This window comes from Carlito syrichta, unplaced genomic scaffold (genome assembly GCF_000164805.1).
Source record: "Carlito syrichta isolate Samal-C Ts95f unplaced genomic scaffold, Tarsius_syrichta-2.0.1 Scaffold311916, whole genome shotgun sequence".
Taxonomy (NCBI): Eukaryota; Metazoa; Chordata; class Mammalia; order Primates; family Tarsiidae; genus Carlito; species Carlito syrichta.
Genome location: NW_007256012.1, coordinates 172,651 through 178,750, shown reverse-complemented (window position 1 = coordinate 178,750; position 6,100 = coordinate 172,651).

Sequence of the window (6,100 nt, the reverse complement as noted above, 5' to 3'; positions counted from 1 at the left end):
ATTGAAATAACATCAATAAAAGCCTGGCCTGTGGAAAGACCCAAATGTGCACGGACCTGATTATGTCTGACCTTGCACCACTCACAAGGATACATATAATAATTCTAGGGCAAAAAATTTGGTACTTTGAATGAGACTGTTGATTTTTCAAAGTAAATAAATATTTATTACCATATCTATAAATTTAATAAATATGTGCTTATATGATCTTCTAAAACAAAACAATTTAATACAAAAATCAACAGTAAGACAATGGTTGAAAATTACATATTTAGAGATTTCCCTTCTACCCTTTTTTTGCTTTAATTTGAATCCCTAATTTCACAACTTTTTTTCTGTAGTAGCGTTCTAGTCAGGAATGTTTTCTTATCTCACACAAAATAAGGAGCAGAAGAGTCTAGAGCAGACACTTCCAGGGAACATGAGCCAGATCCAGGTTTGCAGGTCCCTGGGGTATTATGGAAACAGTACCTAACACTTATAGGAGAAAGGTTGGTGGAAGAATTTGTCCCAAATCTGGGTGTTGTGCTTCAGAATATATAATGGAACCCAGTAAATTTATTACATTTTAAACTTGGCCTATCCCCATAAATGTAAGCATAATTTGATCTTAGGGTGATTTCATTAAATATCCTGTTTCCATATTATCTCTAAGTCAAATGGATTGGTTTAAACCTCATCCTAATTTCTCATAAAATAACTATTAATAACAATAATCAATATAAAATACCTCTCATTCATTCAATGCTTACCTTGCAATTGCATTATGCTTAATATTTCACCTATAATTTTTCCTTTTAATTATTATCATAACATTAAGATCAGTGTTAATTCTCACTAAAAAGAAATATATACAACTCAATTTTCTTACTTTTTAAAACTTTCACTTAAGAAAAGACTAGGACCTGGCTCTGTGGCTCAGCCATTAATCCCAGCACTTTGGGAGACTGAGGCAAGGGGATTGCCTGAGCCTGTGGGTTCAAGACCAACCTGGACAACTTGGTGTGACCTCATCTCTGCAATAAATAAAAAATTAGCTGGGCATGGCAGTGCATGCCTGTAGCTCCACGTACTTGGAAGACTGAGGCAGAAGGATAGCAGGAGCCCAGGAACTCAGCAGGTCAACACTGGAGTGACCGTGAGTGTATCACTGCACTCCAGCCTGGGCGACAGATTGATATTCCAACTCAAAAAAAAAAAAGAATAGGCTAGTAGTAATAGAATTTAACAGAACATAACTCCTATGCACATATGTGTGCACACGCATACACACACACACACACACACACACACACACACACACACACACAACTTGTGAAATAGCCATCCTTTCTTTACTAAAGTTGAAAATGTTGTCAAATGGCTTCCCTATGTTGGGTAAAATAAACAGAAGATGTAGGAAAGTTGGTGTATTACTTAATGTGTCTTGACCCCAAGTTTTCTGAACCTGAAGTCTTGGTTAAACTGTATACTGAGAATGTTGCCTAATCTGTCAGTCTTAAGTGGTGGGTTGATGATTAAATAAAATAACAAATGAGAGATCCTCAAAAACTTGCCTGACATTTAAACATGTTCAGTAGGGTTTAGCTGTTATAATAATTATGAATAATACAATTACATTAATTTAATGCCTTTTGCTATATTAACTTCCATATTCAGTTTCTTTTGTGACCACTTACTTGACCTATGAATCTATCACAAACAGATATAATCAGAGTCACTTAAATAAAGCAAGTCTTTCTTTTGTATCTTCCTTGCTGTAATAGGTAATCCATGAAGTAAGTACATTCTTTCATTGCCTCCACAAACATTTTGGGTTTTCTCAAAGCTGACAGTAAATGCAGTTCACCTATGGATCTGCCCTAGTGTAGGGAGCTGTCTATAAACAAATCACCCAATAGACAATGAACTCTCAAGACCCGAAGAGTGAGAATAAAATATGCTAAAAAAAAGGAAAAGTTGGGGAAACGGTCAGGGAGGCAGCTTTTCTTTTTTTTTTCCAACAAATGCTTTTTCTTTTTCTTAATCTTACTTTATTTAGCCAGTACAGACACAGACTCCATCTCCAATCTCCCCTATGAAACCCATACTCTTTTTTACATATATTTTTAATTTTTATGAATAATAGTTGTACATATTTATGGGGTACATGTGATATTTTGCTACAACCATGCAATATGTAATGATAAAAATCGGGGTAATCACCTCAAACATTTATTATTTCTCTGTGTTAGAAACATTCCAATTCCCCCTTTTCTAGTTACTTAAAAATATGCAATAAATTATTGTTAACAATGGACATTCTTGTGCTACTGAACCCGAAATCTCATATCTTCTATCTAGCTGTATTTCTACACCCATTAACCAACCCCTCTGTGCTCTCTCCCCACCTCTTTCCAGGGTCTAGCAAGCATCATTCCACTCTCTGTCTCCACAAGGTCCTATTTTTCTGTTGCACCCTAGGGAATGTCTGGTCCATCACTAATGATTCCTGCCTCTTTTCATGCAAGTTGTTTCTGCACATGTTGTAATCCCTTTTTTCTCAGGCCATCCCCTAAGGACATGGCTCCTCATGTGGCCCTATCAAAGGGTGGCTGCTAAACCACACACCCAGGACAAATTGGGTAGGAGTCTTCCATGCTTTTCCTTGCTGCTTCCAAACCATTAGTTCCCCATTTTCCTGAAAACTCCTAGGTAATCAGAAAAAAAAATGACTGAATTGAGCATGATCCAATCAATGCCTTGTGGTGTGACATCGAAGCACACATCATGATAACATGAGCAACAGCCAAACACCATGAGGACAAGGTGAGTGTTTGACTCTAGTATGTGAAATGAGAAAAGATAATGGCCTGTGTGGAGAGAAACGGATAAAGCCAGATGTGGTGGGAGATAGGGGCCTTGGGAGGAATTCAGGGATCAGGTTACATAGGGATACACATGTCACGTTCAGGGTGCACTATGGTACACGCTCAATGAAGTCCCTTATTGGGAAGTAGCAGAGAACACACATAAACAGAAACAGCTGAAATGTACATTAAACACAATGTCCTCACAGAGCTGTCTTGCCCTGAGAGGGAACGAGACATCTTGGCTAAGAGAACAAGGAGGTTTCTATGGAGCAAGATCTTGGAGAATGGAAGAAACTGAAACCCTTAAAAGTGCTGAGGAAGGCTATTTATGTGAAAGAAAGAATCCAAGTTATGAGAAAGATGCAATATATGTACACTTATGTAAATATAAATACTTCAGTTTCACAAGAAAAGGGAATTAAAAGTGGGTAGATTTTATGAATTTTTAGTTAAAGAAAATATGACCTAGCAGAATACTTACAAACACAAAACTGTGTTTCAAAAAGAATAATCTAGTATTAAGTCTAGAAAGTATTTTCTGAGGGAAAAAGTTAGAGGCAGGGAATTAATTTAATTTAATAATATCATATTTTTTGCTTTTATCTTATAAAAGTAGGTGCTAAGCATTTTGAGTAAAATATGCTGAAATTATAGTAGATTGAAAACTTCTCAAATTTAAAATCTATAGAAGTGTTAAGGGTAGAAAAAATCACAGAACCACACCAAATTGTCTTTTCCTAGATCAACTTATTTGCCTGTTTTAGTTAATTTCTTCTCATTCATATTATACTACTATAAATTCTGGTTATGAAAATATGTAGCATTCTAAAATAATTATATAGCTACATCATATGCTAAAGTGAACTAATAAAACAATAACTTTAAGATATGCCTGTTGTAGACTAGATTTTCAGATATTAATTCAATAAAGCATATTGAATAATGAAATTTTATTTAGATACATAAAAGACCATCTGAATTGGTTTGAAATTGTTTAAAAGATAAATAAACTTATCTTTAACACATAATTTTAATTTTGGTTTAAATATAGAAAAGTTAGTGACTAGTACTATTTATTAAATTACTTTGTTACAAAAACTGAGAAGTAATCTAACTGTAACAAGTAAGAAAAGAGTTGATTAAATTGTCATACCTCTATTCACTGCATTAAAAAACAATAATCCAAAGATCTTGGGTTGACAAGGATAGTAAAGAGTTTTTTTGCTGCCAGTGGAAAAGTTATGTTGGTCAACTTGTTATATCTCCCTGATTTGGGCTTCTGAAAAAATTGTCCACTTTGCTTGCTTTACCTTTACATTGCCCGGGAAATTGAATTTCTTTCCTTGTCCATAATCTTCATAATGTTTTTAAGTCTGTAAAGGAAATTGTGGTTGTATAATGCTGCATAGAATGTACAGCCTAATGCCTGCTAATGCAATCTGAATAGTTAGGGAGTTTATCCACAGTTCTAGAGATCACAGATTCAGAGTGGTGTCAAACAGATTTAGGTTTACTTTGGCAATACTGGTGTTTTAAAAATTTGGTTGATATCTAGCCATTTCTGCTAGGGAGCAGTATCAGTCAAAATCTACTGCCAAGGTAGAGTCTTTAATCCCTTGATTGTTCACAGCTTTAATCAAATGTGACTGACTAAGGATATTTTCAACAATAGGATTAAGCGGGAACAAACTTAGCTTGATTCTTTATAAAAGTAAGGGAAAGTGCTGAGAAAGATTTCAGCCATGGAGTCATTTCCTTGTAAGACTTATACTCCCCACTTACTATTTACAGATGCTTTCATTTTAAGGACAAATACAGCTAATGTTTTAACTCCTGCAAGGCTCCTGAGTATGAGACTTGAGGGATGTCTATCTTATGTTTCAGGTAGAGAATCTTTTATCAACACAGCTTATTTACTTATCTCTACTAACTCTCACTTGGCTTCATCTCACACTTGCTGGACTTTGCTATGCTTTTTACAGTAGAACAGGTAACAGAGTTAACAAGTAACTTGCTAACTTGCACACAATACATTCCTCTAGCTTCCCTGAGTTTTTGCTTTTAATTGTCTCACTGAAATAAGAATCATTTGTAACACCACTGCTAGGAGTTATTAAGTGCATAATATGAGAGAATTCAACATTTCTGTCATCAGTAAGAGAGGCCTGGTGAGTAGGGGCTTAAGCATAAAACAGGATTTAAACAAATTAATTGACACACAAAATTTGTACATATTTATGGGGTACAGAGTGATATATCAATACATACAATGTGTAATAATCCATTAAAAGTAATTAACATATTCATCACCTCAAATATTTATTTGTGTGTTTGTATATAACAGTTAAAATTCTCTCTTCTAGCTCTTTGAAAATATATAATAAATTATGGTTGATTATTGTCACTCTAGAGTGCTCTGGAACACTAGAACTTATCCCTCCAGTCTAGCTTTAATGTTGTACACATTAAGCAACCTCTTTCTATCTCCTTCATCCCCCTACATTTCCCATCTTCTAGTTACCATTATTCTCCTCTCTACTTCTATGACATCAACTATTTCAGCTTCAGAATATGAGTGAGGACACGCAGTATTTATCTTCATGTGCATGGATTATTTCACTTAACATAGTGTCCTCCTGGCTCATCTACAATGCCACAGATGACAGCATTTCATTCTTGTGATGGCTGAATGGCATTCTATTGTATATATATACTGCATTTTCTTTTTCCATATGTTGGCTGATAGAAACTAAGGTTGATTTCGTATCTTGGTTATTTAAAATAGTGTTGCTATAAACAGTAAGATACACTATTTTCCTTTCCTTTGGATGTATACCCAGTGGTGGGATTGCTGGATTATATGGTACGTCTATTTTTCTTTCTTTCTTTTTCTTTCTCTCCCTTCCTTCCTTCCTTCCTCCCTTCCTTCCTTTCTTTCTTTCTTTTTTGATCTTCCATGCTGTTCTTTATAATAATTGTGCTAATTTACATTCCCATCAACAAAGTATAAGTGTTCTCTTTGCTCTGAATCTTCACCAGAATTTGTTACTTCTTTTTTCATATATAACAACCATTCAAACTGGAGTGAAATGACATGCCACTGTGGTTCAGATTTGCATTACCCTATGGTTGGTGATAGTGAAAAATAAATTTATATATATTTTTTTCAGTTGGAGTCTCACTGTTGCCCAGACTGGAGTGCAGTGGCCGCTCCTGGCCACCACAGCCTCGACCTGCTGGGCTCTGGC